This window comes from Trachypithecus francoisi, unplaced genomic scaffold, assembly GCF_009764315.1.
Source record: "Trachypithecus francoisi isolate TF-2019V2 unplaced genomic scaffold, Tfra_2.0 Lachesis_group16, whole genome shotgun sequence".
NCBI classification, from domain to species: Eukaryota; Metazoa; Chordata; class Mammalia; order Primates; family Cercopithecidae; genus Trachypithecus; species Trachypithecus francoisi.
The window spans coordinates 31,278,199-31,304,720 of NW_022681461.1; the positions used below are offsets into that span (position 1 = coordinate 31,278,199).

Below are 26,522 nucleotides of genomic sequence, written 5' to 3' on the forward strand. Positions count from 1 at the left end.
AAATAAAGACCATATAAAACGGCTAATGTCATACTGAATGAGAAAAAGAAAGTTTTCCTCTAAGAACTGGAACAAGACAAGAATGTCCACTTATACCACTCATATTCAACATAGTACTGGATGTCCTAGCCAGAGAAATTAAGAGAAAGAAAGGGCATTCACATTGGAAAAGAGGAGGTCAAACTGTACCTCTTTGCAGTGACATAATCTTATATATAGAAAAACCTAAAGACCTCACCAAAACACTCTTAGAGTAAAATTTCAAAATACAAAAATTAGTAGCATTTTTATACACCAATAACAAACTAGCTGAAAATGGAACAAAGAAAGCAATAACTACAAGAAAAATCCCATGTTCATTAATTGGAAGAATTGATATTATAAAATGACCATACTGCTCAAAGTAGTCTACAGATTTAATGTGATCTCTTTCAAAATACCAATGACGTTCTTCACAGAAATAGGGAAAACAATCCTGAAATTCATATTGAACAACAAGAGACTCCAAATAGCCAATCCTGAGCATAAAGAAGCAGTTGGAAATATTATACTACTAGATTTCAAAATATTCTACAAAGCTAAAATAACCAAAACACATGGTACTGGCATGAAAACAGACACATAGATAGATGGAACAGAATAGAGAAGCCAGAAAGAAATTTATGCCTTTACAGCCAACTGATTTTTGATAAAGGCACCATGAACATACACTGGGGAATGGCAGACTTTTCAATAAGTGGTGCTGAGAAAACTGGATATCCACATGCAGAAGAATGAGACTATACTCTTATTTATCACCATAACAGAAGTTAACTAAAAATGGATTAAAGACTTAAATGTAAGGCTTAAAACAATAAAACTACTAGAAGAAAACAAGGGAGAAATACTTCATGACATTGGTTCTGGGCAAAGATTTTATAGGTACAACTTCAAAAACACAGGCAAAAAAGCAAAAATAGACAAATGGGATTATATCAGACTAAAAAATCTTAAGCACAACAAAGGAAACAATTAACAGACTGAGAGACAACCTGTAAAATGGGAGAAAATATTTGCAAGCTATTACTCTGATGAGGGATTAATATCCAGAATATTAAAGGAACTCAATTTAACAGCAAGAAAAATAATCTGATTTAAAATGGGCAAAGATCTGAATAAACATTTCTCAGATGAAAATGTCTCTCAAATGGCCAAAAAGTATATAAAAAATGCTCAACATCAGTAATCAGGGAAATATGAATCAAAACCACAATGAGTTACCTTCTCAATGAGATACCTTCCCAGTTAGAATGGCTATCATTTAAAAAGACAAAAAATAATAATAATAACGAATTCTGGCAAGGATGCAGAGAAAGGAGAGCTCTTACACACTGTTGATGGGAATGCAAATTAGTACAGCTATTAAGGTCAATAGTACAGAGGTTTCCGAAAAAAACTAAAGATAGAACTACCATATGATCCAGCAATCCCACTACTATGTACTTAGCCAAAGAAAAGGAAATCGACATATCAAAGAGCTATCTGTCCCCCTTCATATTTATTGAAGCACTATTCACAGTAGCCAAGCTATGGAATCAACCTAGGTGTCCAAAAACAGATGAAGGGTTAAGTAAAACGTGGTCTGTACACACAGTGGAATACTATTCAGCCATAAAAAAGAATAAAATCCTGTCATTTGTGGCAACATGAATGAGTCTGTAGGACGTTATGTTAAGTGTAGTAAATCAGGCACAGAAAGATAAGTACTACATTTTCTCACTCATATGTGGGAGCTAAAAAAGTTGAGCTCATAGAAGTAGAGAGTATAATTGTGATTATTAGGGGCTGGAAAGGGGAGGGAGGAGAAGAGAATAAGAAGTTGTTGGTTAATGAATCCAAAATTGCAGCTAGATAGGAGGAATAAGTTCTAGTGCTCTATAGTACTGTAGGGTAACTAGAGTTAACAACGATTTATTGTATATTTTCATACAGCTAGAATAAAGGATTTTGAATGTTCCCAACACACAAAAAAAATGATGTTTGAGGTGATGCATATGCTAATTTTTCTGATTTGATCATTATACATATGTATTGAAATATCACTCAGTATGCCATAAATATGTGTAATTATGATGTCAATTTTTTTTTAAAAAAGACCACTATGAAGCAATTATTAGGCTGGGCACGGTGACTGAAACTTATAATCCCAGTACTTTGGGAGGCTGGGGCGGGCGCGTCATCTGAGGTCAGGAGGTCAAGACCAGCCTGGCCAACATGGTAAAAGCCTGTTTCTACTAAAAATACAAAAAATTAGCCGGGCATAGTGGCACATGCCTATAACCCCAGCTACTCATTCAAGAGGCTGAGGCAGGAGAATTGTTTGAACCCTGGAGGCAAAAGTTAGCCAAGATTGCACCACTGGACTCCAGCCTGGGCGACAGAGTGAGACTCTGTCTCAAAAAATAAAAATAAAATAAAAATAGAAATTATTATACATTTGTCTGATTAAACTATATCTTTTTTCATTCTGTCCATTTTTTGAAAGTTTATAAGCATCTGCATTAGAAAAAGATAACTGAAACCACCTGCATCAGTTGGGACACTTGCTGTAGCAAAAGTCTGAATGGTCCAGTTTCTGAATAGCTAAAGAAAACCATCTATTTATGGTTGCTATGGATAAATGGATATTTAATTTTTCTATAGCCAAGAAGCCATCCTGTATCATCCTTTCTCCCTAGACTTCTATTTCTGGAAAATTACCACAACGGTGTGAAACTGCAAGGAGTTGCTTCAGGTTCACAATGAGAGCTCAAAACTTGAGTCATTCTACATAGATGCCTCTGCTATGGAAGATGCTGTAAGAATAGGACACCTTGAATTTGCATTGGTCTAAGTCTTGCTTCCTCTCTCCTTCCTCCCCTTAATTACAAAACACAAATCACTTCACCTCCTCTGGTACAGAACAAATTGACCTCTACTCCCCCCTGGTGGATCATTACAGTATGCTGGGCGAGTCACTTCTGAAATCGCCACATGGGCCCTTGAGACTTCATAAATCAAGGGCCATCTCTCGTGAGCCTTACATGTTCTAGTTCAACGTACTAATTATTTAGAGCTGAAAAGTAATCTGCCCCCATATTGTGCTAGTACATTTGGCTTGTGTCTTCCAAGTTGTTCCCTTATTATTCAAATATAGCATTCTTTATTGTGATTGCCTAGTTACTTGTCTATCTCCCCAAATAGACCATAAACCACAGAAACACAATAATGTTAAGTGATTTTCTTGAGGCCGCATAATCAGGAGAGAATCCCAATATAGAAATCAGGTTTCTCTATTCATGGGCCATTGTGCTATTCATTCACAGCCATGTTCTGTGTTCTGAAATCTCTTTCTCAGAAGAAACATTGACATGACAACCACCAGGGCTCAGAAAACAGATCCTACTGTCGGCTCCATCACTTATCTCACCAAGCCCCTAATGTTTCTCACCTGAACACCGATGGTAGTTTCTTCAGACCCTTGCTAGGGTTCAGTACGACTTCAAATATCTAGGATTCAACTGGAAAGAATTGCCATTCATCTGCAGTTGTAAGACATTGAGAGAGAGAGAAAAAAAAAAGAGAAAGAGGGAGCGTTCATCTATTAAACAAATATGTCTTCATTTTACAATTATTCAGCATCTGCAACGTGCCAGAGTGGATGCCAGATACACTGGTGAACAAAAAATACAATGACCTTGACCCTGAGAACTTATGTCTTGATCCTTGTGGGGTCACTGGCCAACGCCTCTCACTGATGATCCCAGATAAACAGATTGGCAGGCCTTTGATCAGCATGCTGTTTTGAAGAATTCTCTCATGGATATGTGTTTGTGTGATGGGGTGGGAGAGAATGCTAGTGTAAACTGCCACACTTAAAATTAACATATCTCAAATTCTTGAAACAAACAAAAACAAACAGCAGCAACAAAACAGATTGGGTATGTCCAGCACAGGTGTCCCCTGCCTGTAAATGTGCAGTTTCCCTAAATCAAGCCGTGGTTGCTCTCTGCTGCCAAGATGCCAACGGGAGTGCCCAATTAGTGCCAATTTGTTTCTGGTAATACGGACACCTGTCACCAAAGAGCTTGATAAAAATAACCATCTCAGTCACTGCAGATCCAAACTGGGCTCTAACTAATCAACTAGAGGTAAATAGGAAGCCTTCAAATCCCACTGCAAATTCTCCAAGGGACCCCATCCCTCTGACTGTGGACAAATTTATGCTGCATTTCTGAGTGATGGCAAGACACCAACTGGCAATTGATTTTTTTTTTTCTTTAAATGCAAGTTATCAGCCTTTCCTCCCAGTAAGCTACAAGCTTCCCCCTGGCAGTTCAAGACTCATAGTGATAATGGATTATCTTTTCTTTTAATAGCAAACCACCTTCCACTGAGATGGAATGAATGTTGCAGGAGAAGGAGAACAGATTTCACCAAGAAATCCTTTAACTCTCTTCAGGAAACATCTCTAGTTCAAGCATTTAAAAAATATATAACCTTTAAAAACTAACCAGGTTTCTGCTGCGTGGTTGAGCCAGCCACGAGGGTTGTGCTGGTTACATCTGAATTAGCCCTGCTTGACAATCACTTTCAAACTCTGTTCTACTTCATGCCAGCAGTTTCCCTCCCTGGGTGTGCGATCGTATGGGGCAGATGCCTTCGACGGAGCTATCGGACCCAGATTAAGAACATATAATATACAATAAGCAAATGAGAAGGCAAGCCATTTTTACAAAATCACCCAGGCAGGAAAATCAGCACGTCCTGCTCTTCAATAGTGGGCCCATCTAGCCTACTGCTTTATGGAGAGCAGAAATGCTTGGAATCTAAATCTGCCACAGGAGGGGTTTCTTTGCCTCCTCACGATGCTGTGAGCTGAATGGTAGATTGCATCACCTCCATTGTAAGGCAGCTCTCATTATGAGAAACCAAACATAGAGCCTGGCTCCTAACTGGAGTATTAATAATGAAAATGGATTATGTGCATCCTGTTTGCTAAGCAATTATCCCAAGGCAGGGATTGAGTCCAGATTTTTTGCCTCACTGCCTGAGTGGCAGAATGTGAATAGATAGACAGGTATTTGCATGCAGTGTCCCTGACCTGGAGAAAATGTCAGGAGCTTTATAGACTGCAGAGAGAGCTGCAGATGCATATTCTTTTCAAACATGGCTGGGTTTTGCAGTCTATTCTTGGAAAAGGCAAAGAAAGGGGGAAAGAGTTGAATTTGCTGTTACTGTTTAAAGATACCCTCCTGAGTCAAGGTGAGATTATTTTATTTTGTCCACCTTAAGTTTTTCATTAACTGGAAGTGACTTCAGCTCCTACCTTCTCAAGGAAACGAAATGAGTTGTATTTAGTTGATGGTGAGGAGTACTTTCCCTCGATGTTTTATAGACCTGGGTCTGATCTGCTTTACCTAGGCACATTTTAATGAGAGGAGGCATTTCTCTAATGCCTCAGATGGGCATTTTCTTCTCCTCCTCTTTCACTTGCTGTGATCCTGCAAGGTGGCAACTGACTTCCTCTCTCTGATGCTCATGCTCTATTTCAGGGCTATATTTGCAGCGTAAAATGAATCCTGCATAGGTGTATGCAGTAATTTAGAATCCTTCAGAGTAATAGCACTGCCAACAGCTGTGTCACCTCCGATCTCTGCTCACCACCCTCCTCCTTTGTCTTGCACTCACATGTTAAGTTGAGGGATGGAAAGATGGTAGTGGAAGTTCATGCGGACAAGGCTCATTATTTTCACAGGACCACAGAGAGTAGTCCTACAAGACACAGGTGGGTAACAGGGGCAACACACCCCATTCCCATGGGAGAGGTCACTCAAACCCTAACACAGATTTTACACTCAGTTAAAATTGTCTGGGGAATGGATAAACAACTGTAATACATCCATGTGGTAGAAAACTACTCAGCAATAAAAAGGAACAAATTACTTATATATACAACACCATGAAAAAATTATCTGATTCGTTATTCTATGCGAAAGAGGTCAAACTCGAAAGACTACATATTGTACCATTCCATACTGGAAAGGTAAAACTATAGGGACCAAAAACAGATGAACAGTTTCAAGGACTGGAAGTAGAGGGAGAGGCTGACTTAATAGGATGAACAAATCATCTTCATTTGCTTGGAACTGTCCCACTTTTAGCTCAGAATGTCTCCATCCCGGAAACCCCTCAGTCCTAGACAAATTGGGACAGCTGGTCACCCTGGAACTTGACTACAAAGGGACACAGAGAACTTTTGAAGGGGATAAAACTGTGTTTTTAAAGCTCACAGAACTGTACACTTATTTAAAAGGGTGAATTTTATTCTGTGTAAATTATAACTTAATAAGTGACTGGGAAGAATTGTCTGTGTCCTGTGTCTCTCTGCTGGGCAGTGGGCTCTCTTATGTGCAGGGATTTCAAGTGTCCCATGCCACTGCCCCCCTGGCACCTAGTGCTCTGCCTAGCATGGCATAATTTGCTAAAAGTATGCATCATGCTCATTTCCCTCAGATGCCACCCGTCATATCAACACCAATGGAATCTTTAAACAATCCAGTGGTGTCTGAACATGACACTTTCTTCCAGGAAATGCTCGAATTAAGGTTTTCTCTATTTATTTTAGGTTTTGAGTTGATTGACATGCCCTTAATATGATATAACTGTAGTCATCAGTGTTTTCTAAATATATTGAACATAACAAATTCCTGGAGTGTTTAAAAAAAAAAAAATTCCTGGAACCCTACCCAGGTTGACCACAGCTGAACTGCCAGGGGAATGGCCTGGGAATTTATATATTTTTAAAGTGTCTCAGATGATTCTTATGATCAAATAAGGAAAACAGAAAGAAAGAAAACTGTGGTGTCAGAGAGACCTCACCACTGGCCTTTAGGGCAGGTCAACACATCTCAAATGTGATCCTTCTATCAGAGTCTTTCCCTTGAGGAATCACTCATTCATTGATTCCGTCTGAGAACTATTTATTGAGCAACTACTCTAATACTACAGCCTGAAAACAGGACAAACAAATACACAAGATAAGTTCAATCACTGCTAGGTGATGTGAAGGAACTGCCACAGGGCCAGGTACCACTTCAACAGAACAGTCAGGAAGGATGCAGCGCTTGTTGATTTTTGGCTCTAACCTCATGCTGGTTTCCCATGGGGAGTGTAGTTGGAATCCCACAAACATGTTCCCATCCCAGCATTGCCAAAAACATCTGCCACAGACTAGCCTCAGTGTCTGCAAACATGAAAGGAAAGACCTAGACGTTGATCCCCAAGGTCCTCTTCTAGGCCTGACATTGTATGTTTCTGGAGTTTATGATTGCAATCAAATAAAACTAATCTGATACATATTTAATGATATACATAATTGTTATTATGTTGCATGATAATTAGCTATCAATGGTAAGCAGTTCACAGAAATGATTGTAATTAGTATTTCTTATACGCAGTCAACCCAAGTTTGGGGTTTTTCTCTCGTCTCACTTTTTTATTCTGTAATTAGCATCAGAGTTCTCTGTTCTTCTATACTATGTATAATTCCAGGATAATCCATGTCCTTCTCTCACACATAAACACTTAGGGATATTGACACTTGAAAACATCAAGGCCCAGAATATTCTCTTCAGAAGCTAACCAATCCTGAGAGTGCTGTGGTACTGCACTCCCTGCTACCTCCAGGAGACCTTCCAGATACTGCTTTCTTGGCCAGGTGTGGTGGCTCATGCCTATAATCCCAGCACTTTGGGAGGCTGAGGGGGGCAGATCACTTGAGGTCAGGAGTTCCAGACCAGCCTGGCCCACATGGTAAAACCCCATCTCTACCAAAAAATACAAAAATTAGCCAGGTGTGGTGGGGTGTGCCTGTATAGTCCCAGCTACTTGGAAGGCTGAGGTGGGAGAATCGCTTGAACCCTGGAGGTGGAGGTTGCAATGAGTGGAGATTGCACCACTGCTCTTCAGCCTGGGCAACAGAGCAAGACCCTGTCTCAAAAAAAAAAAAAAAAAAAAAAAGATGTTGCCTTCTCTTAGCTTCTTCCTCTGCTGTCTCGGGTGCAGCAAGGACCTAAAGGAACTGCAAAAAGTTTAGACAATCAGAATTTTTCCGTGAAGGAATGGGAAATCCAACAGGAGAGACAATACATGAAGATGGACCCGATATCTTTGTTTCTGAGACTCTGGCAGCAGAAGGGAAGGTGTGTTTGTTTCCAAGGCTTCCACGACAAAACACCACAGATGAGGTGGCTTAAACAACAGAAACTTATTCTCTCACAATTCTGGAGGCGAAATATCTGAGATCAAGATGTCAGCAGATTTGGTTTTCTCTGAGGCTCCTGTCCCTGACTTGCAGATGGCTGTCTTCTCACTGTGTCCTCACATGGTCTTCTGCTATGCACACACATGTCTGGTGTGTGTGTCTCTCTCTAGGTCCAAATTTCCTCATTTCGTATGGATGCCAGTCATATATGATTGGGGCCCACCTCAAAGCCCTCATTTTAACTTAATCATCTCCTTGAAGACCTCATCTCCAAATATACTTACCTTCTATAAGATACTGGAGGTTAGGACTTCAACATCTGAATGGGTACAGGAATGTAATGCAGCCCCTAACAGAAGGGAAGCTGTGAGGAAGAGCTAACTCTCCAAATACACAAAATCCAGTCTCTCTCCAGGTCTAACAACTTCCAGAGCTTTCTCTCTGAGACTCCTTAACACTAAAGCCATGCTCCCAGCTAATGACTAGCATCTAGCCACTTTGAACAAAATCTCCCTTTCCACAAGCAAGAATGAAAGTCTTATAAGATGTAAATACCTGGGAAAGTGAGCATTTGAGTGAGAAATAATTTCTGACAATTTGTCAAGACTCTTTCCTGTTATGATAAGGGAAGGGCAGGAGGCTGAGGGTGAACTTTGGGAACTTTGTGGTTGCTGGGCAGTCCCCATTGGTCTTCTATGCTGGCCAGTTGGTGGCTGGATGGATAGGATCATGGTCAGCTGAGTGAGCCAGCATGCTTTGGGCCCCAGTGAGCTTGCAGATTCTTGCTTCCGCTGCACTCTCTGTACTTGCCTCCCACCTCCATCCTCCCTGCCTTCTGAAAGCCAAACTATGATTCTAATTGTGAGATCTGAAAACAGAAACTTCAGAATGATAGAAACTTGCTAGAAAAGCTTTAGTAATAACAGTGGCAATGGGGAAAAGCCCCAAAACCTCCTAAGATAGTTTTCTGAGGGCAAAGAGCAGCAATGTGGACTCCTAACAGGCCACATGTCTTTCTCTCATTCTGCCCAGCCCCTCACACAGCAGGAGAGGCATAATAGCACTTGGTCAGGAGTAAAAATAGAAATGGACACAAACAAAAGCAGACCCAGGGACAGAATGGAAAAACTATGAATATATAATTCTGGAAAAGAATTTTACTTTAACTTGGTGTTTTCACATGATAGGCCTTCTCTATTCTCTTTCTAAAATCTCAATCTAAGAGCAAGATGCCCAATTTTCAATCTTCCTTCCCTATTACCATGTCAATCAACTGGTCATATAACCTCTCTTGGTGTGGATTCTGTATCCTTAACTTGAAGGGCTTAGGAAACACCATCTCTGATCCTGCTTAGATATTTTCTTCTGCAAATATATTTTGACAAAACAAGACTGATCCAATTAATTAACAGGGCAAGACTTAGTTACTGTTGTACCTCTTTGGTTAGATGTCTCAGCTAACCTATATGTACTAAAATTTCATTCTGTTTCTGATGAAACTTGTAATTTACTCGTCAATAAAATGGGGATAATATTTGTCTCACTGGGCTTTGTGAGAATTTGATTATTTACAGGATGTGAAGGAGATAATGGCTGCTATATAATAGATGCTGGGTGTTAGTACTTATAAGCCCTGGTAACCCCCTTTGCGTCTGGCTTGGTTGATATGCGGTAAATATTTGACTGTATATTTGACTACTTGTGAAAGTAAGTTAGAGACACCACTTGGGGAAGAACTAAACACAAATACAAACCGAAAGGACTAAAAAATATCAAAAATAGCAGGGAAAGAGTTATCTGTCCTTTTTCTCTCTGAAACAATGCTCAGTCCTAAGCACACAAACCCGGGATTTCCATGAACATACATTCTATTTGTCATATTTTAACCTGTTTAAGGCATAACCTTGAGAACCTCAATGGAACATGAGGGTCTTGGAAGGGCCAAGGCCTAGAACAGATGGTCCAGGTGATTCTCAGTAATACTGGGAACAGAACTGTGCACAGAGGTGGGCCGAAAATTAAATCAGCAGCAGCGCTGGTGGCGCTATTGAGCCCTTAAATGCTTTACTAGTTATTTCATTTTATCAGCACAACTCTTAGATGTGATACTGATAGTCCCATTTTTTTCTGATAAAGAAACTGTAGTGGTGAGAGGCTAAGAATCTTGCCCAAGGTCACAGGAGTAGTGAACAGTCGTTCCTGGATTTGAATGCAAGACTGCTTTCCTCCAAAGCCCTTGTACACTCCACCTCAGTGGCGGACAATCCTGGAGCAGGCTCTCTTCAGAATTAGAGACCCACATTAGGGACACTGGCCAGGTGGGAACTGAGGGACCAAAGCATTAGTCTAGGGTCAAGACAAAACTCCAGAGGTGGATAAAAGCCAGGCAAAATAAACAAGGAGAGTGCCCTGACAGGTTGCCAAGATGGATCTCAGGCACAGAGAACAAGGCAGAGTTCCCAAGTGTAGATCGGGGCATAGGGAGAATCTTGGGACAAGGCAGAAATTTTATCTTAAGAATTAAGATGAAAGGTCTGAGGCAAATAAGTGGCCCAAATGACTCAATGGTCCAGCATATTGGGTAGAAGTCCAAGACTGTAGTTTCTCCTAGAACCTGGAGTGGGGCTGAATCTACAAAAGGATGGGAGAAGGAAAAGGAAGTCAAGGGAGACAGAAATGTTCTGGCTCACTGGATGTGTTGGAGATCAGATCAGGCACGTTTCCCAGAGGATTCAAGTAACCACTTTTGGTGCCCTCTTTTGTCACTGATGTTTTATCTACAAGACTCAGGAAGTTTGTGCACATGGCAGACAATTCCCCAAGACAAGTCTGTGGACATTCTTTGTGTTAATAAGGACTTTATTTTTTTATTTTTATTTTTATTTTTTGAGATGGAGTTTCACTCTTGTTGTCCAGGCTGGGGTGCAATGGTGCGATCTTGGCTCACTGTAACCTCTACCTCCTGGGTTCAGGCGATTCTCCTGCCTCAGCCTCCTGAGTAGCTGGGATTACAGACGTGCACCGCCATGCCCAGCTAATTTTGTATTTTTTAGTAGAGACGGGGTTTCTCCAGGTTGGTCAGGCTGGTCTTGAACTCCTGACCTCAGATGATCTGCCTGCCTCAGCCTCCCAAAGTGCTGGGATTACAGGCATGAGCCACCATGCCAGGCTTTTTTTTTTTTTTTTAAACAGAATTTTGCTCTTGTCACCAGGCTGGAGACCAATGATGCGATCTCAGCTCGCTGCAACTAAAGAGGACTCTCTAAACAGCCTCATTGAAATCTCGGTTTCCTAGTATTACACGTAACTAAAATGGAGCCTTTCTAATGCCATCTCAGCATGAGTATCCTACAAACAATAAAAACTGACATTCATATGAGCATTGACAAGTAATTTAAATATTTACTAAAATCTCTGAGGCACCAAAGAAGCATATTACATTTTATGATACAAAAAAATCCCAATGATCTTCTTCAGTTATTTTTCTCCCCAAAGTTTCACTCATTACTGCTATTGCTTGCCATTTCCCAAAAATTACTTCACTCTTTCTCTTCAACTATCTAAAAAATCCCCACCTATGACAGAAAGCAGAAGTAAGAAAGCTACAATTAATATGTACCATTCGATATCCTATCACAGACTTTCTGGATGAATTGTAAACAGAAAACCAGTGTTAAGAGTGCCGTTGGCTATTGTTTGTTGCTTGCTTTGCTATTCATATTAATACTTTCCAAGTGTCTCCTTCCCATCGCCACCAGCGGGATACACTCGTTCATTCTATCAACCAAAATTCAAGACTTGATTTCGCACAATGCATAGTGAAGTAAGAGACATATAGGACACAAGTCTTGCCCTCAAACAACCTAGAATTGAATTAGGGCAATAGAGCACACACCCAAATTACTACAATACAGTAATAGTATTAAGTGGCTGATACATAAAATGTGGATTAAGATCCCAGAAATTCTGGGAGATGAACTGACACAAATCATACAGTGTAATTACTGCTTTCTTCCACCTCTCTCACTAATAAGACACAACCCCCAGCTCCTTCTCTGGTCACATGATCCAGACAGATTTCTCCATAATATTAGCTTAAAGGAAAATACAATCAGATCAACAAGGACCTAAGTCCTAGACTGAAAGAAAAAGAATGCGCTAAAAGGGAAAATGGAGTGTTTGTACAATGAAAAAACAATCTGACAGATGGCTTTGTGGGGGCATAACCTAGAACCCATAAGAATTTTGTTATCAGTAGATCTTACTGATCTAAACTGTACAGTGACTATCACAAAGATAATTTCTGAAAAAACAATCTGATTATGTCTTATTTGAAATATCTCATCACTTTTGAGATTTCCCCTTGTCCTCCGATTATGACTCACAAGTTCATTTTTGAGTAGACTCCTACCTATCTCTCCAGCCACATATCATACTCCTCCTCATGCCTGTACATTCTCTGCTTCAATCTGACTTTACTATTTGCAGTAATGGGTAATACCTGCATCCCAAGACTACCCCCCTTCATATCCTTATATAACCCTATAATTGCATTTTCCCAAGTTATTCAACTACCAGACAATAAGCAGACACAGGCCAGGGTCTACTATATTCACCATTGCATCCCTAGATCCTTTCTCAATGCCAGGCAAATAGTAAATATTTAATGAACATTGCCTGAATGACTAACTGAAAACATAAGGAAATCACTGCCTGTCTTGAGTTGGGTTCCCTGAAACCGTACTCTGAGATGGAGTTTTGAATTAGGTTTACTGGGGAGTAATTGAAGTAGGACAGTGCAGAGGGAGAAGTGGAATTGCACTGTGGACTCCATAAGGAGCTCTGAAGCTGAAGTGACCCTTCAGTCTTGTCTCTATTGTGGCACAAAGCCCAGGCCCTTATACCCCTAATGAGCTGATTATCAAATGCTGGTGCCCCGAGGGAGAAGGTATCAACTTGAGTAATTTAGGTCCCTTGAACAGGGGAAATTCCTTGAAAAGGACTCAGCCATCAGCCGTTAGCATCCAAGCCTGCTGGCAGCTAGAGAAATGAGTGCCTTGATCCTGAAGGGGAATTTGAACAACGCACTACAGCGTCTACGGCATTTCCCTTTAACCAACAGCACACAGCATGCATACCTCAATTGGCTAAACTCTAGAAATATCTCCCTGCTTTGAAGTCCATTTAATTAACAACCCCCAGTGCTCAACACTGGTGGAGTGATCATCAATTCTGCCACCATCACAATCAAGGATCCATTCAGTGAGTTTTGCAGAGCACCTATTATGTGCTGGGCATTATTCTAAGTATAAGGGATTCAGCAGTACATCAAACAGGCAAAAGGTCCTGCCTTCATTGAGCTTCCGTTCTAGAAGAGAGACAATTAGTAAAGATAAAATATGCAGTTGAGGGTGGTAAGTGCTAAGAAAACAGTAAAGAAGAGACAGGAAATAGGGAGTGCTAGGATTTTGGGGAGGATGGGTGTTGGGATAGTAAATAGAGAAGGCCTCACTAAGAAGGAACATTTAAGTAAAGCCACTTAGATATTTGAGGGAAGAGTTTTCTAAGCATTGAGAGGAACTTTCATCAAGGCCTTGGGTGGGAGCAAACCTGTATGTTAGAAGATAGCCTGGAGGCCAATGTGCCTGGAAAGGAGAGAAGGAGGGAGAGCCCAATGGTCGATGAGGCTAGAGAGAAGTGGGTAGCAATCTCCAGGCCATGATAAAAACTGTGTCCTATCCTGTCAGTGAGCTGTGAGGCCAGGGAAACTTTGAAAAGAAGAATAACAAGATCTGACTCACATTTTCAAAGACTACTCTGATTGCTACTGAAAATAGGTATTTGCCATTGAAATAGGTATTTGCTGTTGCTATTGAAAACAGGAACAAACAGATGCAGGAAGTCTAATTAAGAGGCTATTAACACATTCTAGACACCAAATGATGGGAACTTGGGCCAAAGTAATAGTGGTGAAGATGTTGTGAAGTGTTTAGATTCTGGAAATATTATTAAGATAGGGCTGACAGCATTTGCTGGCGGGCCAGATATAGGTTATGAGAAGAAGACTGGAGTCAAGGATTTCAGTCTGAGCAAATGAAAGGACACAGTTGTCATTGATTGAGATGAGATAAAGCATCTTGGTGAGGGAAGCAGATTTGGGGGAAGATGATTAGGAGTTCAGTGTTGGCTGTCTTAAGTTGGGGATGCCTATTGGACATCTGAGTGGAGATGCTGAGTATATGAGAAGTGCAGGGAAGCAGTCCCAGGATGGAGATATAAACAATGAGAGCCATCCACACACCGATGGCTTTTTAAAGCCATGGGAATAGATGAAATCACCAGGAAAGTGAGAGGAGGAGAGAAGGGAAGGGAGGGGAGGAAAGAGGAGGAGAGAGGAGGTGAGGAAGGGGAGTAGAGGGAAGGAGAGGAGAATTTTTAAGACTGAGTCCTGGCGCACTGCACAGTCTTTCAATGCCTCCCACACCCTCACACTTCATTCTCCTGCTGTACCATCATAAGTTACATTGGACTGAAGTGCTTCCTCACCATACTTGGCATGGCCAAAAGAACTTGGGCTTGAGAATTTGAGGCACACCTATGTTAGAATACAATCTCTGGCATTCACTACAGTAATTGAATTACTGGTTCCAAGTCTTCTCTTTCCCACAAAAGTATCAGATACTCATTCCTTTGTCACAGCCCAGTGATAGGAGGCATGTACTTCCCTGCTCCCTCAGCCTTGGCCACATGACTTGCTTTGTCCAACGAGATTTTAGTGGCCATGATGCAAGCAGAGGTTTGCAATGTGCTTGTGTGATTGGGTTTACCTGCTTCCGTTTCTGCCATTCCCATGAGAATAAGTAGTTTTGGTAGCACACATATCCAGCCTGGGATTCAGAATGAGATACATGGAACAAAGCCACCCCAAACCCCTCACAGACAACTAAGAAATAAAACGTTTATTGTTTATGCCACTGTGATTTTGTAACTGCTAGTTATGTAGAAATAGCTGACTGATACAGTACTGACTTACCAGCTGGGTAAGTTTGTAGCCTTTGTTCCTTCATCTACCCAGAGAGATATGAATATGCCCTCTCTCTGAGTTGTAATAAAGATGAAGTAATGTAGCATATGCAAAATTCCTGACATAGTGCCTGGTGCAATATAGATGCATGTTAAAAGTTAATTAGCATCTTCAGATTCCTCCCCTCCAGAGTCAATGGTCAGCAATGACTTTCCACCCATAGGTTTCAAGAGCAATAATATTTTTGTCAAAGAAAGGTTACCCCTGCCAAAGAGAAGGAGTGGGTGTCCAAGTTGCTTTTGCCAATTGCCTTTATCATTTGGAATTTTAACACAAGCTGTAGCAATGCACTTTCTTAGGTTTCCTGATAAACAACTAGAGCCTGAAAAGCCAGCAAATTCAGTTTCATCATTTCGTCATGTGACTCACTATCTTTAGAAATATAAGCCCCTTTCAGCAGTGCACTTAGGATACCCTGTGTCCCTTGAGAAATAACCGGCTTTTGTTTATGACGAGCCAGAATGCATGCACATGTGCACACACTACGCCATACATACTGCCCTTTATCATTCCAGGCTTTTGTTCATCAAAATAATAGCAAGTAGTGGCATAAAGTCATTTTCTGAGAAATAATTCATTATAAACAAAATCATCCAAATGCCAGTTCTTCTGACCAGAATGACCTTCAACAGGATGGCTTCTGTAGACTCACCTGCAGCAGTCGGTGGCAGTAACATAACATTAAGTCCAACAATGCTATTGCCTCACCAGGTTGTCACTAGCTTTGGCTAATTCTTTTCATGCCTTTACTGACCTTTAATCCTTACAATCAGAATACAAACAGTTCAGCAGCTCAAGTAGCGTTCTTTGAGGCTGTGGTGATGAGCTGAATAACAGCTCCCTAAATGCCCCCACCTCCTTAGGGAAAGCGAGAAGAAACAGTCTAAGCAAGGCCATGGGGGTGTCTTTGTATAGATCTGGGGCAGCTGGACCACAGAAAAATTTAATCAACTACAGAAAAAGAAAAAAAAAAAAAAGGTTTTTTTTACAGATGTGAATCCCAGTCCACAAAAACAGGATGTGTGAGGAATGTCCATTTCTTCGTTTTCTTGAATCCATACAGTGTGGCAAGCAATTAGTGCAGCCAATATTGGACCCCAGGATTGGGATAAGTTCTTGGGGTATTACCTAAGGCCAAGGCATCAGGAAGATTCTTCCTGATATGGGTCCATGCTAGGTACCACCAGACTGCCCACTGTACCAGCATTTATTCCCTTGAAGCATTTGTTCTCAGTTGCCATACATACATGATGTCTTGGAGTCTTTACTGAGGCTGGCACCCCAGTGCCTGGGACCAGCCTTCCAAAGCACATCATACTTTGCTCTGAGGTTGGCCACAAAGCGGGCATGAGTCCCACACTCCTCTCATGTTACTCCCACAGTTGTTTCTTAGCCTGACCTCTGCCCTCTCTCTTTAGTATCTCAGCAAAGTTTGCCCTCTCCTCTGCCAAGTGTTCTCAAAGACTTCCTCTCTTTTCTGACTGCCCTAAAAGTGCTTAGAAACTCTTCAAAACATTTTGACTTTTGAAAATAAATGAGAGAAAAGTAACTTCTACTTTTGGTAGAAAATTGTGTGTGCAGGTTTGGGTTGATGGTGAGAAAAACACACACACACACACACACACACACACACACACAAATTAACATCCCAGAATATTACCCTGCCATAGGTTGATTATTTCATTATTTCTAGAACAGTTGCTTCCTTTCAAGAAGGAATAAAGTGGTGGTTAAGTTGTGGACATATGGGAGTGAAAAAGAAAAACTAGATGTAGAACCTGCACCCGAAATCAAACATTAGGGGTTGCCTCAGCCTGACTTTTCCAGAAAGTAGATCCTGAGGCAAAGGCTTGGACCGATAATGTACTGGGAAATCCACGCCCAGGAGTCAGGGTGAGGGGCATGGGGAGTGGAGCAGGGAAGGAGGCAGAACCACTTTGAGCCAATATTGAGCTGGGCTGGTCACCTCTAAGTATGTCTGAGGGCACAACCTCACTGGAGCATCCTCTGGGAGATGGAATAAACATCTCAGCAGCATCCACCTTACTGGAGGGAAAGAAGGGGAAATATCCACCACTTGCCATCACTCACAAATCAAAACTCGCCCCCATAGTGTTGCTGTGGTCTGAATGTTTGTGTTTTCCCCCAGATTCATATGTTAAAACCTAATCCCTAATGTAATGCTTTTAAGGAGGTGGAGACTTTGGGAGGCGATTAGGTTATAAGGGTTCATAAGGGATTTGTGTCTTATAAAAAAGGCCTCAGAGACCTGTCTTTCCCCTTCCACCATGTGGAGACTTAGCTGGAAGGCACCATCTATGAACCAGAAAGCAGGTTCTTACCAGAAGCCAGACCTATCAGCACCTTGATCTTGGACTTCCCAGACTCCAGAACTGTGAGAAAATAATTCTGTTCTTTCTTTTTTTTTTTTTTTTTTATTATACTTTAAGTTCTAGGGTACATGTGTATAACGTGCAGGTTTGTTACATATGTATACTTGTGCCATGTTGGTGTGCTACACCCATCAACTCGTCAGCACCCATCAATTCATCATTTATATCATGTATAACTCCCCAATGCAATCCTTCCCCCCTCCCCCCTCCCCATGATAGGCCCCAGTGTGTGATGTTCCCCTTCCCGAGTCCAAGTGATCTCATTGTTCAGTTCCCACCTATGAGGGAGAACATGCAGTGTTTGGTTTTCTCTTCTTGTGATAGTTCGCTAAGAACGATGGTTTCCAGCTGCATCCATGTCCCTACAAAGGACGCAAACTCATCCTTTTTTATGGCTGCATAGTATTCCATGGTGTATATGTGCCACATTTTCTTAATCCAGTCTGTCACAGATGGACATTTGGGTTGATTCCAAGTCTTTGCTATTGTGAATAGTGCCGCAATAAACATACGTGTGCATGTGTCTTTGTAGTAGAATACTTTATAATCCTTTGGGTATATACCCAGTAGTGGGATGGCTGGGTCATATGGTACATCTAGTTCTAGATCCTCGAGGAATCGCCATACTGTTTTCCATAATGGTTGAACTAGTTTACAAATTTTCTGTTCTTTATAAGACACCCAGTCTATGGTATTTTGTTACAGCAGCTTGAACAAATAAAGACAGGCATGTAACTCCTCTACTATTCCAGTTATATGTGCCTAGGTGACAAGCACGGTACTGCAGGGGTCCACACCTCAATGTCAACTGAGAAGCACTGGGGCTGGGACCAAGAGGCTTCCAGGTAGCACGTGTGTAAAGTTGCTTGGAACCCACAAAGCTGGTCATCTCAGAGACATCTGGAATTGGAAACAGATGAAGCCAGGAGCATATGAAGGATTGCTGAAGGGGTGTGTGATAATGCGTGTAATGCGTGAATGTGCACTAAAAGGCACTATAAGTGAGCTTTTGGCAAGCATACTAGGAAAGCTTTGTTAAATATGCAATATATTTTATATAAATTATATACACAGTATATAATTTGTGTATGCAAATTATATATATTGTGTATATAATTTATATAAAATATATTGCATATTTAACAGTGAGCAAAACAGGTGTATAAATTATATATTGTGTATATAATTTATATACAATTATATACACAAATTGTATATATAATTTATATACAATTATATACACAAAGAGGTGTATAAATTATATATTATGTATATAATTTTATTGTGTACACAATATATAATTTACACACCTCTTTTGCTGAATACAACATATAATTTATACACCTATTTTGCTCATTGTTAAATTGATTATACAATATAGAATTTATATAATATATAAACAAAATAATGTGTAAAAATAAATACAGTATATAATATGTAATTACAAACATTATATTAATATATTTATATACATATAAAACATTCTAAATCTGAATTAGCATTGTTCTTATCAAAGTTGCCATTCATTCATTTGCTCATTCATAAGTATTTGTTGGGTTAACAGGTTAACACTGAGCAAAACAGGTAAATTCCCTGTTCAAGGATGATGTAATTTAAAAAAATATTTGTGAAACTTTTAAAATCATCTTAAAAGTCAGCACTGAATGCTTTTAATATCTTTAATTATCTCAAATTATTATTTTTATGGATCCATTTGATTTGGGAATTACCAGCAACCAAAACATTCAGATCAAGAAATGGTCGACCTGGGTAATAAAGTGATTGGTCAAGAGATAATATAAAAAATGAGACTATATTTCTTGTAGGTGTGTCTAGAAAATGCAAGTGTTATTAGATGGAGTATGTACATTTTTTAAAGTAGATTTTACTTATATCTTCTGAAACTACCTTTTTTAATGTGAGAAGCGTTAGTTTGGAAGAGACAACAAAATAAGTGCTAAGTTGCTTCTTTGTAATCTTCCCTCTTTTTCTATGACATATCAGGAAGCTATGACAATCCTAAAATGCTGACATTTTTCTCAAGAATGATGATAGAAATAAAAAAGATTTCTTCTTCTTGCTCAGAAAGTATACAAGCAACTCTGTAGTCTCCTTCTAAAATGGAGAATTGCTTGAATTGGAGACTCCAAGTGAATGCTCACCATCTTTGCATGTACATACACAAAAATTAGCAGAGATAATCTACCCTATCCTCTCCCTAAAACTCTAAAATTTAACAATTGTATCCACTGTATATTTTTTGCTCATCAATCATTCTATTGGTCTGTTCCACAAATATCAAGATTCACTTCAAATAATCTCCAAACTTGCATGCTCCCATTCTACAAATGAGGAAACTGAGGCCCAGAGAGATTAATCTTAATAGCATTACTCCATTAATTAATGACTGCAGACAGTCTGGAATGCAAGGATCTGACTCCTCAGACTGGGATTTTTTCCTATGTATAATCCCTCACAAAGGGGACATTAAAAGTAGCTCAAATGTATTTTAACTATTTCCTCCTTTGCCATACAAGGCCATCTCTTTTATTATGGAATGCAATTCAACTCAGCCTTATGTTTGCTTGTGCCCATTATTTCATTGTTCAGCCAAACAAAAAATAATACAGTTCTTTAGAAAAATAATCTAGATTATTTAGAAAAAACTACTTATTATCAATTTTTACCCAGACATACCATTCGAGACCTCAGCTCCGTATGCCACTGCCACCCTAAGAGCTTCCACAACCAGAGTATTGACATGAAAAATATTATACCAAGTGTGGTTTTCTCTTTGAATATATTAATATTTTTATATGAAAAATAGCTTATACTCTTCTAAACCTCCATTCATTGACGTATTCAAATATTTAGTAAGATCCTACTTAATGTGGCAGACTCTGTTCTGATCAAAATATTATAAACATCTCAAGTCACAAAATATAGTTCTACAACATTGTTTCAAATGGCTGCATGATATTTCATTAGCTAATTTTTCCAAAGCGTCTTTAATGTGTTCCCTGTTATTGAGGAGTGAGATCCTGGTAGTCTACCATTCCATAAGTCATCCATGAGGATGATGGCGTCTCCGAGCAGTCTTGTCTGCTAGATCAAAATGCTCCAGCACCTCTTATCATATATCCCCTAACTTAATTTGATCAAATTTGGAAGAAAGTTATGGAACAACAATAGGCCTTCACCTTTTTCTAAGTGAAGAAACAGAGGTGTTCATTATTTCTTCAGTCAGTCATTCAACCAGAATTCATCAAGGCCCTCTTTCAGGTCAAGTGATGTGATACAGCTAGCAATACAAGTATATATGAGGCAAAAACACCTCACGAGGGACTATCATGATCACAGGACAAACTTTTCCTGTAGTTAGACAGTTATCCTCCAGCTGAACCAGAGCAGAGACTAAGCCAGCTTTACCAATTCCTGGTCCAGGAATTGGTACAAACTCCAATTTGTATATCTTACTCCCGCACAGCTCTTTTCATTTGGTTTTGGGACCTGTATTAGTTATCCATTGCTGTATAACAAATTACCCCCAAAATTAAGCAGCTTGAAATATCAGACATTTATCATTTCACAGTTCCTGTGGGTCAGGTACCTGGAGTGGATTAGCTGATAGTTGAAGCTCAGAGTTTTTATGGCTGGATCTGTATCATCTGAAGGATTGACTGGGGCTGGACAACCCACTCCCAAGAGGGCTCATTCACATGACTGTTTGCAGGGACTCTCATTTCCTTTCTGATTTTGCCAGGAGACCTCTGTTCCTTGCCAAGTGGACTTCTCTAGAAGGCTGCTTGAATGTTTTCATGACATGGCAGCTGGCTTCCCCCTGAGTGAGTGGTCCAAGAGAGAAAAAGATAGCATCCATTAAGCCCTTTATGACCTGGCCTTGCAAGTCCAATCACTTCTGCTGTATGTTATTCATCATCCAGACCAACTCTGGTACAATATGGGAGGAGACTACACGAGGGCGTGAATACTAGGAAAAAGGGCTCATCGGGACCCATCTTGGAGGCTGGCTTAGATTTTTAGCAATTTTTAAATCCCAGGTAGCCTAAAACTCAGAGAAAAATGTTAAAGAATATTATATTTATTTTAGTGGCATATTTCATAGGAAGATCACCAAGTAGTTAAAAACTCTCCCTAGCTCCATGAGAGACCATAGAATAAAAACTATAAAGCAAGAGAGGAACTTTGAGACTATTTTCCTAGTCTATGAGTTTGATGTGTCTTTTAGGAAACTTGATGAGGTGAAAAACTTAAAAAAAAAAAAAAAAAGAAGAAATTATACCAACCACTTCTCTGAATAGAACTGGAGACAGACTATCACTTTAAAAAGATTTTCTTTATTACAGAAAAAAAGTTGCTTGTTTCTTAAGTGTAAGGCGAGCAGATACCCAGAGCCCTGGAAAAAAATGTATAACAAATCCCTTGTTTCTTGTGTACCTTCCCAGACTGCCTGTCCCAATCAATATCCCTTGCTATGCAGAGCTCTAGGGAGGGTGACACATATTGCCTAGAGATTCTGGGGCGTTCTTGGAAAAATCTATCAAAATCCTAACCCCTTTCCCGAAAAGTGATGGAAACCTGTCTAGATAGAATAAGTGATTTTGACAGAGACCCAATAGTAAGAAGGGCAATGGGGTTCCAGAAACACAATGACCATGAGGGCATACCCCAGTACCAGGTTGGCAAGAAGCAGTGTGGGGCCTGAGTCTCTGTCTGCCAGGTGGAAGCCCTGAATGTTATCTGTATAGTGTAATGGACAGGGAATACACAGTGCTCCAAGGGCAAGGCTCTTACCTTGGGAAAATGAGTGAGGAGTGAATCAACAGAGTGTTGAGCACCCAGAGCAATCATCTGAGGGAGTCCAACCCCGAGGAGTACAATTGTCTCCTGGAGAGACAATCCACAGGTTTGTCCAGACAAGCACTGCTGGAGGCCAACCACATGGTGTCTGAGAATTAAGGTAGAAAGCAGAGATAGGAGGTGGCGAGAGACTGACTCTTAGCAGAGTTTAAAGTTCAGGATCCAGTCACAGCTGAAGCCTAGGATTTACCATCAAGAATGAGTGTCTGAGTTGGTTTTCTTTCTTGTTTTCCTCTTTTTGGAACTCAGGTCCACAGAATTGGATTAATTGTAGTCCTTGGTTCATGATAACTGTTAGTCCAAGGAAAATTGTTTTAATTATTTTAACAATATAATGAAAACCCATAATCCTTTATCCCAAGCAGGAATTATAACCTAATAGCCATATTAGGGGTTGAACTGTGTACTCCTAAAATTCATATGTTGAAGTCCTAGCCCCCAGTACCTCAGAATGTGACCTTATTTGGAAATAAAATCATTACAGATATAATTAGCTAAGAGGAGGTCATTAAGGCTGTAATGCAATATGTTGGGTTTCTCTGTACAAAGCGGAAATTTGAACAGAGACAAAATATCATAGAAGCAAAATGATATGAAGAGATGCGGGGACAAGATAGCCATCTACAAGCCAAGGAGAGGGGCCTGGAACAGATCCTTCCCTCACAGCCCTCACAGAAACCAGCCTGGATTTTGAATTTCTAGCTTCCAGAGTTGTGAGACAATACATTTCTGCTGTTTAAGCCACACTCTCTTTGAGGTAATTTTTTTTAATGGCAGACCTGGTAAACTAGTATAATTAGTAACTTACATTTCCCCACAGGTTCCTCTCATCCCATTCTCCTGCCTTCCCTTTAAAATTGACATGTCCCAAAATTTGCACTTATTATTTATCATTGTCTTCCTTTATTACTATTCATTTTACACACACACACACACACACACACATACACACGCAGAGACACAATTTGTTATTTAAGTATATTTGGTTTCTGAATTCTATAAAAAGGGCAAAAGGGCTTTATTGCACATGCTGTGTTCTGGGACTTACTTTTATGATTCAAAATTATTTACAATGATTATGTGTTGTGTGTAGCTATAGTTCATTCATTTTCACTCTGATTAATATTCCATGGGGTGATGACAACACAATTTTCTTATTGGTAGCAAAGAATGGAAAACCCTCACAAAGGCGCCTCTGAAAAGCTGTCTCATGGCCTCACACCATGAAGTCGTACCCCAAAACAATCTATTTCTGATGTCAGTTGTGGCATCTTCATCCTTACGAAGTGGGGTCTGTAGTTCTGTCGTTGGGTTTCTTATTTAAACGCAACAAGACAGAAGAAGCAACAGGAATTCCTGGAACAGGGTTGGCCAAGGGAGGGGGAAGACTTAAGGGAAAGTTTCAGCAGACACTGTGAATAAGATAGCCTAGAATCCCTTCCTTTCTTCCTTAGCTTGTCTCCACAGTAAAGCTAAACTCTGGAATACAATCCAGTGGTCTCATGACATACACCACAATAACACAATCACAGGCAGGGGATGGCTCCCATGCTCTGCCCAGCTCCCGTCGGTGGGTTGAAGTTTTGTTCTTCTTCAGAAGGAAGGGTGTGTGGCTAAGGAAGTGACTTTGAGACTTTCTCAGTTTAGTGGATGGCCAGCTGAATAAGTGTTTCCGTATTGTTACATAACAGCACATATGGACTTGAAAATATTATTTTTGTTCAGCTCAAATCAATGCAACCCTACATCCTGTGCAATTAACATTTTGGACCTCACTAAATATATTATGGCAGAGTTTTTCTGTGCTCATCTTCCCATAAACTAGGACTGGCCAGGTGACAGAATTCTGATCAATCAGACCTGAGCATGAGTCTGCTAGTGATGTTGGGAGAAAGTTTTTGTTCTTCTAAAAAAAAAAATTCGCAGCTGCTATCACATCCTCCCTCCCTCAGCCCTTTTATAGCAGCCTTAAAAGAGGATTTGCTGCCGGTAGCTATGGTGGCCAACTCACCACCAAAGGGGAACAGATAAGAAAACTGCAGAAGCAGCAGTCCTGACATAATTGAGCCACTGAACTGAAGCCAGCAGCTGCCTACCCCCAGAATTCACATTATGCAAGAAAAATAAACATTTATATATTTAAGTCACTGTTAGTCAGAGTTTCTGTTACTTGCAGCCAAAAACATTACTGAGTAACACAGAGATGGACTAGATTTTCTGCTGAAGTGGGTGTAAAAGGGTTTGAGAATTGCGAATTGCGTGTTGGAACTCTACTTGTGGAGGAGAAACTATTTGAATATTCAGACCACTAAATATAAAGTTAAACATCCCAAGCACTTATAGATGGGTAAACTGAGGCTCAAGGAAGGAAAGCGATTTGCCCTATAGTTTCCTAAGTATGGCAGGGACAAACCTCATGGAAAAGACTAATATGTGTGCATATTTTTAAAATGGCAACTGAGGCTAAGGATGGCAAATATAGAAATCTCCCAGTTTCCAGTTCTATAACTTCAATTGTCTTATTTCCAACTTAACTTTGAATTCACTAGACTTAGTTTTATCTCAATTTGCCTCCCACTTAACCAAAAGCATCTCCCACAACCAAAAGTTCTGTCTCACTTTCATTATCCTTTCCTGTCACAAAGCAACACCAACATAGCTGGACTGGAACCCTGTAAAACAGCTGTTTCAATTAAGTTAAATCACAAATATTTGGAGGAAATTCTAAGTGCTGGTGATGGTTAGATGCTGTGTGTGAGGACTGACTCGCTGTGCTTTCTTTTCTTTTTTTTTTTTTTTTCCTTTTACAAACATCCTTCCCCTCACAAACAAGTTCACACTATTCTGGAGTGTATTTTTGGAAGATAAGCAGCTAAGAAAGAAGATCAAGAAAAGACACTTAGTAACAAATGATCTAATCACTACAGGAACAAATAGGGAGTGCTTGGCTTTGTCCCTGGGAGGAAGAAACTCTCATCCCTCTCTCCCTGCATAGACCATGGCTATGTATTTCCCTAATTAAGTTCCTATTGAATGGCCTACACAAAGCTGCATTCTGTTGTCTCTTAACTCAGTCCCCAAAGTGCTGAAGAAAATTTTATACTACTTAATTACCACAGCAAAAGTGATGGTGATCCTTAGTAGCACTGATAATACAGACATTAAGGTTTGGATTACTGCTTTGGAACATTGTTAATGAAACAATGGTTTGCTAGACTGCAGTCATTTACCAAATCACAAGGAACAAACTTCTACATGTGGACACTGTTGTTGGTATCTGCGTTGGAGGAGGAGTTGGCAATGATAAGTTATACCTCAAAATTGTGGAAGTAATGAAATTGTATGAGATAGAGTACAAAGTCCATACTAAATGGGTGGGAGCCAAAGGCACCTCATAGAGAGAGTGGTTCCAAGCCGGTAAGACTAAACAGTTGGAAGAATAAGGATAATGACAAATCCTTAGAAATGGTGTTATTCAGGAGGAAAGATGATCTGGAATGGAGGCATAAAACAGAAAGAGTTACAACGACAAGTATTGAATTGCACAAGCAGATTTGACCAGGGGAGAGAAGTCTCGTCTAGTGGACCTTCAATATTACTATTTTACTGGCATATTCCTGTATGGAGATGAAGACATGAAACTAATATAGTCTGATGTCATTTAATGTTAAGACCATCTACCATCTCTTTTTCTGATTTGATGCTCAAGAGTCAAATTATTGATAATATGGTTGTCCATGGAAATCTGCAAATAGAAAGAAGACATGCCAACATAAATACTTCAGTCCACAAGACAGGGATAGTTCCAAATATAAGTTAATTAAATAGGATTAGAATTTTCTGGTTTTATACACCAGTATCTGCCAGATTGGTTAGGATG

The 26,522-nt window shown here is 40.1% G+C and overlaps 1 long non-coding RNA gene across 1 annotated transcript; it reads right to left on the bottom strand.

Annotated features, from left to right (window-relative positions):
• Positions 1-2,745: 2,745 nt before the first annotated feature.
• LOC117099328 lies at positions 2,746-21,606 on the bottom strand. The gene is made up of 3 exons (XR_004443766.1): positions 21,372-21,606; positions 3,470-3,560; positions 2,746-2,834 (listed from the first exon to the last, which is right to left on the bottom strand). It is a non-coding gene; the product is annotated as an uncharacterized LOC117099328 (long non-coding RNA).
• Between the last annotated feature and the right edge of the window lie 4,916 nt (positions 21,607-26,522).